We start from the raw sequence: 10121 nt of genomic DNA, 5'->3' as shown, positions 1-10121 counted from the left end.
TGACTGTTCGAAACAAAACGAGGCTCTGAAATCTGGACCGGTTGACATTCGCATCGAATTTGAGGCTAAAAATAACTTTCCCGCCGGTACATCTGCCTATTGCTTAATTTCACACGATCGTATAATCGAGTATAATCAACTGAGTGGTGGGGTGAGAAAATTGATATAAAAACCTTGAAGGCTGCGATTTTTGATTTAGTCTTATTCACGATGGAGTTAATAGTTGACGTGCAAGGATTCAACAGACCAGGCCCTGGTTTTACGCCAAAAGAGTTGGCAGTCATATCAGTCAACGAAGAAACTAACCAGTCAATTTTTCTCTTCCAACCGCCGTACGATTGGAATTCTTTACTCGCTCCGTTTAAGAGCGAAGATTTGTGGCTGTCACGGAATTATCACGGGTTATCCTGGGAAGGCGGTGATGTACCTCTCGAGATGCTTAATTTCACCGTCGAATGCGTGTCGCTGCGTGACGCGTCAACGGTTTACGTAAAAGGATTGGAGAAGAAGATTTGGCTGCAGAAAGTTCTGGGTGAAAACGTTGAAGTTGTCGATCTGATGGATTTAGATTGTCCGTCGTTGCAAAAATTGAACAAAATGTCAGATACTAAATCGAACTGTACACATCACTCTTTATCACATCCAAACTGTGCTGCTCAAAACGTATTGTTACTGCAAAATTTTCTGTTGAAATACAAAAGCCTGTTGGTATCTACTCGAACAGTCCTTAATTTTTACTGTCCGGAGCTTGATGGTCAGGATACCGTTGAATAAGAGCAAACATGTAAAACTGTACTGTATCAATAAAAAGTTTTTTACCAATATCAACCGTTGATTTAAAACCCTCTTCCCTGTTAGTAAAGAGTTAGCGTTAACCAATTTCAGAACCTTCCAGAATTCAACGACGCGCCGAAAACCGATGGACGCAGGCCTCTCGACGTCAAGTCGAAACTCCTCGACCGATTCCGAGAACTGTTTGACGGCCTAAGATTCCGAGAATTCGTTCCGGGTCGTCACGTTCAACATCGCACCGAAATCCTTCGACCGCGGGCCGCTCGACGTCAAGTCGTAACTCGTTCGCCGATTCCGAGAACTGTTTGTCGGCCTAAAATTCCGAGAATTCGTTCAGGCTCGTCACTTTCAACGTCGCACCGAAATCCTTTGACCTCGGGCCGCTCGACGTCAAGTCGAAACTTGTTGGAGTCATTGCATAAGCCTCCCAACGTTGCACTTCCGCTTCGAAACCTCTCGATCGTCGGAGGAAGAATCTTCCAGAAGCTGACTCATGGAACCTTCCAGAAGCTCAACGCGCGAGGGTTTGGCGTTGAACGGTTGAGGATCGCGATTGCGCTCGGTAATGCAGTCGCTCGATCACGCTCGATAAGCATGGTAAGGGTAAAACCCCTGTAATAACTGACAGCACTTCTTATGGACCGGCATGATTTCTTACCGACTGGCACGTCAATCTAGGGGATTTCTAACCGACCGGCACGCCAATCTAGGGGATTTCTTACCGATCGGCACACCAATCTAGGGGATTTCTTACCGAGAAGGATCAAAACGATGGTAACTCCTTACCGGCAAGACTCGAAGTGATGGTAACGCAGAACGCTGACGGCTCGCCGGAGACGGGATAACCTTGATGGGTTTGCGTCCGGACCGGGCGATGGCGGGGGGAGGGTGCTTTGCCGGTAAGGTAGGTATTTCTACGCAGAATCCCCCTTGTATTACTACTTATGGATAGTTCCCTGACTGATAAGCTCTTATACTCAGAACTAGGAATAGCGTCGTTGTATTAACAACGATACGACCCATTATCGTTACGCCGCTTGCTTTCCTGATCTAACCGTCTTGCACTAATCCCCGCCGAGATTTCAAGCACTCATCAGAAACCTCACCCCCAAATGATCAACCAGCCTCCCAACTAGGTTATACACAGTCGCGAGGCAGAAAAAATGCATGTTTCTACGAATTTTTTCTGGAAGGGCATTTAATTTGGCAAATACAAGAATTATCAATACATGTAGTGGTGACTTTTGACTTTATACAGGCACTTTTCTCTTTTTATAATATTCAGTTACACTACTCCTACAGACGATCTCCTGGAGGTCCTCCAAAAAAACGTGTCTGGTGGTGGGCACGATATCTACGGTTCGGATTATCTAAAATAAAAAATATTCTGTTAGTAGATAGATGAATCTAGGTATTGTCGAAGAAATGGTGGAAAATTTGATTTTTGACCAAGTGACGGCTCTCACCGACTTAGAAGACACCATTTTTGGAAAAACGCGTTTAAGGTTTCAAAAGACGTTTACACATGGTTAAAAAAAAATTATTCTAAATAATAATAAAATAAACTAAGTAAATCTTTTTGGTACATGGAGTTATCTATTCCAGGGCCATAAGATGAACCCTCAGCATAATCGGCAGCTTATAAAATTCCGATTAGTTGTTTTCTGTGAACCATTCTTCCCTCGCGCGTGCTCTCATGCGCTCTCAAGTCGGAAATCGCGACGCGCTCTGCATCCTCCTTCTCGACATAGGCATGGTCATTGGGCTCAATTAATAGTCCCAGTGCACGCATATAATGTAAAAGTGATGTACTTTCATTAAACATTCCGGCTGCGATGTAAGCTGTTATTTCCACTATCTTTGAACCACACTGAATGATTTTAGGAGTTACCTTCTATATCAACTGATTGTAGCTTTCGTTATTACTTTGCATAAAACCACCAACACATCTTTCTAATAATTTTTTATTGCTGAGATCTGCATAGATTGGGAAAACACAGCTTCAGCAACATCACATGGTAATGACTGATAATCATGTTTATAGGTTGATAATGTATCCGAAGCTCGCGCTCGCTGCCAATAACACCATCACTCTACTCTGACCGGGCACCTCTCGTGATGAGAATTTTCATCTATAGAACAATAATGGTAATATGTTGGCCATATTGCATTATATATGTTCTCAACGGAATCACAGTGTCTTCTGATTGCCAAGCCATAATAAACAGTCAATTTATCCATGATTTTGAATAAGCCCGCCTAATACAAAGTATAGAATTTGACTATTTCATAGGTAAAGGCTTGACCTTTGTGCTCGCGATGACGATTTTCGTCTTCGCTAAACCTTGTTCTCACTCTGCGAGAAGGCGCCGTATCAGTAACACTTGATTAATTCCTCGTAGGTTGAACTTTACAATCGACCTATTTATTGCACATGCATTTTTGCTATCTTCGTCTCAAATGTACCTCTATAAAATCTAGTGTTCTTTTCCACATTCAAAATATATCAACGTTTGAAACTCACGTTTTAAAACTTAACGTTCAATCAATCAAGTGATAAATTATCAACGAACACACGCTAATTGCGGGCTTCCTGAAACAACGCGCGGCTAAAATAGCGGCCGAAATGAGGCAATAGTTAGCAGTTATGAGCCTACAGCCGCCCCACTAACAAGTTTCGAGCTTGGCCAACTGACTTAAAGGAATAGAGACTGACCGTCTAGAAAAAGCGGAACGCGTCCCTCAAGGGACCGTTTCCGGTGGTAGAAAGAAGTAAAATCAAGGAGGGCATCTAGCAAAGCGCTGTTGTCACTCAAAAAGGTAGAAAGAAGTAAAGTCAAGGAGTGCATCTGGCAAAGCGCTGATGTAGCTCAAACCTTTAGAAAGGAAAGAAATCAAGTCAAGGAGTGCACCTAGCATAGCGCTGGTGCAGCTCAAACTTATAAAAAAGTATAAAGCGATAATAATACGCAAATTGGCATTAAGGCTTACAATTAAAACATTGTATTTTCTTTTGTTTGTGAAACATAAACTTTTTTGTTGTTATCATTAAATATGAAAGATATATAACGTATCCTAACTTGCCATTTATTCAATAAAATAAATTTGTGCAAAAGATAAGGTAAATTGCGAGGTGGGCATTCCCATAGCAATACGATTGACCCGAAGCGATAAACCAACTATCTGACAGACAGCCACGGCTCCTCGAGCACTGATCTGTAGGTTATGTTGTATTTGTTTAAAATCAATTAGAAGGGAGCATCGTGTTAGAACAGTGTTTCCGGAATTTTGTACAAAGGGAAAATCTTTGTTATAACCAAGCCAGCTCCGTTAATTCAGAGTCTGGATCACCAAGAATTTAGACGTATCGAGTCAAGCTTTTATCTTCTTATGCCGTATTTGATTTATCGTAGAAGGCTCCTTCATTCATTAAAACACTAATTTCTTAGTCTGCAGGCAAAGACACCCACATAACGAGCTATTCTCGCAAGCAAAGCTTTAGAGAAGAGCGTACACGTTACAATATATGTAACGGAAAAGCGTATTTTATCGTGTTACGTGAATGAATGTATGCATGAATGAATGAGTACATCATAATTTATACTTACAATTTTATTTGTACACATTTTGCAACCAACTTGTTAAATTGAAATATTTAAACAAACAGAAAAAAAAAAAAATGATAATCGATATCGATAAGTGAAAAGTCACTGAAAAGTAAAATATCGAATTTAACTGAATCTCCATTTACAGATACACGTTTAAATTATTTGAATGCTGATTAACCCCAATGTCCTTGATTATCTATAAGTTTAGATTTTCTGAATTATCAGCTCAAATTTCTCTTTTTTGAATTCAAATTTTTATGTGAGTAACAACCGTTACACCAGCGAACTTACCTTTACCACTAACGAAGTGCTTTTTTTTGTATTTTTCTCTCACCTGTATCTACAATTTCAGTATTTTTTCTTACACACTCTCGGAGTTGTGACCCCATTCTTTTTTGGATATGTCAATACATTCTTTCTTGACCACTTTCATTTCACCGTAAGGCGCAGCTTTCAAAATCCCCGAGGAAGTTTTGGAGTCACCATCACCGAAGTAATTTTTCTAAAGAACGTTGAATTTTTTCAACGGCCTGAACATTTCACGACCGGATCGACTTTCATTTTTTCTGAAGAACCCTTATGATTTGCAGAACAAATACCTTTGTGACTGTTATACCTTGTACTCTTCGGTATTCTTTCTCTTTTTCGAAAGTTCGCATGGTTTGCAGTTCGAACTTTTCATAGAAATATCAAGAGTTTTTATGGTATAATATCCGATCAATAATGTTACTTCGTATAAAGAACTAAATCCTGGCTCCTTCCAGGTTCCATCGCCAGATATTGTCAACTCTTCACAGTTTTTATCGCCTTATTTTTCATAAGTTGTATCTTTTTCTTCGACACAAGCTTTTTGGAAAAGTTTCTCGGTTATTTTTTCACATAAGAGTGAATATTATTTATAATCAGGTCATAATTGGTTGCATTATACAAGATGGCATGTCCATCAGTTCACAAAATTTAACCGCACCTTTCAATACTAATTCGAGAGTTCACATGACGAGTAAAAATCGTCTGTTTATCTCATAAGAATGCTTAACAAGGGAACAGGAATTTATGGTACAAGCTTTACACTTATCACAAAGTATAACGGCTAAAAACCAAGTTCTCATTGTGAAGCTGTTTCAAATTTTACTTCTCCGTTACAAGATTTACATTTTACAGATTCACTTATTGCTGCAAACACTGTTATAAAATTAAAAAATCTATATTCAGTAGTGTTGGGAGCGGGTGAGTGGCGCCCCTAACCGGCGTTTGTAAGAAACGTGAGACGTTGACCCGAGTGGTGGTGGCGCCAGGGGAGTCAGTCTCGGCCCGACCAGCGGCCATGAACATTCGATGTAAAACAAATAAAGTTACGTTTATGTTTAATCCGTTGTGTTTAACCATACATTAAAACTCAACAAGTGGCAAAATCACGGGGAACTGAGATCTCTTTCTACATTTTAAACTTTTTCGCGGGCCGGGCCCACTAATACTAGTTTCATCCGTTTCACAAGGGGAGGGTAAGATGCTTGCATCACCAATTCGATCCATCTTTATTACACGTGTAGATCATGACCAAAAGTATAACAGGTGAAAGTAGTAAGGTGCGCTTAACCGCCGTGTCCGAGAAATTAATTGAATTAATTATTAATTGATCAGTAATCAAAATTAAAAATAAAAATTGATAATCAAAATTCAGTCTCTGGTACACCATCAATTGTCAGCACCAATTTTCCGTAGCATAATAAAATACGCGTGGTTTGCAGCCAAATTGTCTGATGATAGGACACGGTCATGAACGTGAAAGAAGTTCGCTTCGCGACTGATATTTTAAAGGAACCATGCGTATACAAAAATACATTATTTATAACTTGTGAAAGATGCCGTAATAGTTATTGTTTACCGTTCTTCTATGATCGATATCATTCCAGTTTGTGCAGTAATTTGTCACTCGAACAGCATGATGGTGAATAAAAAATATGGTCGAATAGATAGTACAAAATACTGGGAATAAAAGTATCAATTCTTCAAACTCCTATACGATTTTTTTAGAATCCCTTCTTCTAATAAAAGAAAAAGTTATTACAATTGATTCTAAAATAGACACTATTCAAGACACCTAAATTTGAAAGAAATGTGGAATATTTGAAGGAAAAAAACAGAAAGAAAATATATTCACCGGCGGGATTCGATCGCACGATCCCGCATCTACGAAACGGGGCTCTTGCCACTGCTCCACACTCCTATTGTTAGTAACTTGACGTTGACGTAAAATGCACACGAACGCACTAGAATTTTAACTATCAATCTTAATTTTTAATTTTGATTATTAATCAATTGATAATTCGTTTAAATAATTTCTCGGAACTGGCTGAGAAGCGCACCTTACTACTTCGACCTGTTATACTTCAGATCTTGACCTACACGTGCAATAAAGATGGATCGAATCGGTGATGCAAGCATCTTACCCTCCCCTTGTCAGTTGTTTTTGGATTGAATACATTCTTCTCTTCTTGGCCTCGAAATTCGCACCTTAGTCGATGGTCTTATTTTTCTACTACACTTAACGATATTTTAAAGTGCAAAACCACGAACAGAGAGTATAAGCTGAACCTACGACCTTACAACGTGTCAGAGCTGTTTCAACCGATAAAATTAACTTGTTTCGTTTCGAAAAAAAATCAATTCAGCTCTGAAGTATAAAATAGACTTCCTATATTGTCATTTGATGTATACGAACACGATAAAAAGTGTCAATAAAGGTATTGCGTGCCATAAAAACAGCTGTTACTTTTGTCTTTGCTCAGACTTCTTTCCAACGCTCCGGGACGTCCTTACTAACATGCGTGTATCTTCAAGAATATTTGCCGAATCAATTTGAAATTTTCAGAGAATATACTCAAATATTTGTACATTTAGATGATGCAAAAATAAATTGTTTTTTTTGAAATTTCTAACTGTGTGTGGACTGTGGGTGGATCATTTCACCTGAAATGGTTGGAATCGATCCCTTTCAATTTTGATTGAATTGGTGGGAAGTTTTCTATTATGATAAAATGAAGTTCTTCCAAAGAAAAAAAATTAAAAAATTTTTCCTCGAAAGTTATGCAAAATTCAAAATTTCGCTGTTTTCTCAGTTCTTCAAGTTTATTTTATCAATATCTCGAAAGAAAACTTGGGTTTATTTTAAAGAGGATATTTGGGGCTTTTCGAAAAAAAAATTCCAAATTTGCAGAATTTTTAAAAGTCTTCAAAATTGACGGTCAACATTGAAGTTTTGGCTCAATTTTTTTTATACAATACCTTCTGTTTATCTCAAGAGATCCTAAATTTTTCAGTACTGTATTTTTTCCCACTTTCAAAATATGAATTTATGAATTTTAGTGAGAAAAAACGTTTTTTTTTTTCACCCTTATGTTGAGTAAAGCTAAGCAATAATGTAATTTTCTAATTTTAAGCGCTATTTTTTTGCTATCCTTATGTTGAGTAAAGCCAAACAATTATGTAATTTTGTAATTTTGAGCGCTAAGTATTTCCATCAATGATAAAAAAATGTAAAAACAAAAACATTATCGACATTTGTGTTTTTATTTATTTGGAAAGCCTTTTAAGCGTAAATTTATTATGCATTTTATTATACGTAAGTCGTTTTCTTCCTAATACTTTTTTTCATGTTGATGCTCCATTTTTTTTTCGCATTCTGATAGAAATTAGGAATATATTATGTATTTCATATACAAGATGAATGGCATTGTTTTGCAACTTTGCATGAAAAAGGTCCAAGCATTGGTTTGGGCGAAACAATAAAGTGATTGGCTAGCTGAGCCAATCTTCAATTAACAACTGAAGACCAAATCCAGATGCCCGACGAGCTATGCAAGTGGCCAAAAAAATGTCCAAGGAATCAATTGTCATTTCGTTTCGGATGAGCAGATTCAGCGGGTTGAAAAGAAATTGAACAAGAGATTTAAAAATGCTGTGCCAATACAAGGAATACGTAGTTGTTACGCCGCCGTTGCTATTTCAAATGATGTGATAAAAATACAAAAACCATATCATCGTCTAAGGAAGGAAACGATTTTCAATTGAAAAACAAGGATATCTACGAGTTTGTCGAAGAACCAGATATTAAAACGAGATAAAACGGATAAAATTTTGAGTATTAGTATTTTATTAACTTCAAATTTTGATTTTAAGATTAATATAATTCTAACTTCTTTCAAAATGAGGAAAAGAAATGAAGCATCAACAAGAGAAAAAGTGTTCAGAAGAAGGCGACTTACGTAATAAAATGTATATAAAGTTTACGCTTGAAAGGCTTTTCCAAATAAATAAAAACACGAATGTCTATAATGTTTTTTGTTTTTACATTATTACATCATTAATTGAAATATTGAGCAGTTAAAATTAGAAAATTACATGATTGCTTAGCTTTACTCAACTGTAACGTCTCGTTTTTCTGTGGCTGTCACAGACGCGTTGGACGTACTTTATCCCCTTTTCAGGGGCGGTTAGGTCGATAAGTGTTAGTGTGGGCGGTCCCTGCTCAAGGGTGCTGCTCGTCCTTTGATGCGGAGGTGCAACGCTGTGCGCGGGAGTATGAGGATTTACATGGGTGAAGTGGCGAAGAATCTACCACCGCAATAGTGTGTAGACGTAGCCGGTGAGGTGGATGGATGTGTGATTGAGCAATGCAGGGTGCGCTGCATTAGCGCACGACCGCAGCCGTGTGTGCGTGTGTAGTAGCAATGAATCCTTCACTGTAATAGTGAGAAGACGCAGCCGGTGATGTGGATGGACGTATGATTTACCAATGCCGAGTGCGCTGCTATAGCGCACGACCGCAGCCGTGTGTATGTGTCAGCAATGAATCCTTCACTGCAATAGTGAGAAGACGCAGCCGTTAATGTGGATGGATGTGTGGTTTAGCAATGCAGAGTGCGCTGCAATAGCGCACGACCGCAGCCGTGTGTGTGTGTCAGCAATGAATCTTTCACTGCAATAGTGAGAAGACGCAGCCGTTAATGTGGATGGGTGTTTGACAGAATCTCTCTTCGCGCGTGTGTTGGATAAAATAAGAATTTTAATCTATTTCGCCTGTGGCGTTTAACATTATACAAAAAAATAGAAAAATAAAGAATCAACCAATGTTGAGTGATAAAATAATAATAATGATAAATATTAATAGTGAAATAATACAGAAAGTTGTGTGGCCTAATATCGGCGCCAGCTACCGAATAAATTGATTAAATGCGTGTATTGTAATTAATGATTATCGTTATGAGTCGTTGACTAGCTGCAGAGCAGTAAATGAAGATAATATAAATTTATATAGGTTTGCTGTTTGAAATGGTCTGAGATTTCGAAATAGAAGAATATAATACTTTAAATAGCCGTTATACGGATAGAACACAATGTATATAATTGGATCAACTGAGCGACCTCAGTTGATCCTTTGTTTGCGAATTAGCTTCTCCAAAGGAGAGCTGGAAGAAGAGAGTATCCTCCTGTATCCGGGGTGCCGGCTTATATACTATTTTGGTTCCTTCCCCCTCTTTGTCGGCGCGCGAGGCTCGGACGCCGTGCGTTATATAGATATGGGTTTTTGCTTGCTGTGCCGGATTAGCGTGCCTTATATAGGTATATTTCTTAGTATATACATATTATTCTATTCTCTTCGGCTTTACTCGTTTTGAATATTATAGGGCTAGTTTCAGTCTTTTATATGTTATATCTGTG

This window comes from Diprion similis, chromosome 5 (genome assembly GCF_021155765.1).
Source record: "Diprion similis isolate iyDipSimi1 chromosome 5, iyDipSimi1.1, whole genome shotgun sequence".
Classification (NCBI taxonomy): domain Eukaryota; kingdom Metazoa; phylum Arthropoda; class Insecta; order Hymenoptera; family Diprionidae; genus Diprion; species Diprion similis.
This window is presented reverse-complemented; position numbering follows the sequence as displayed.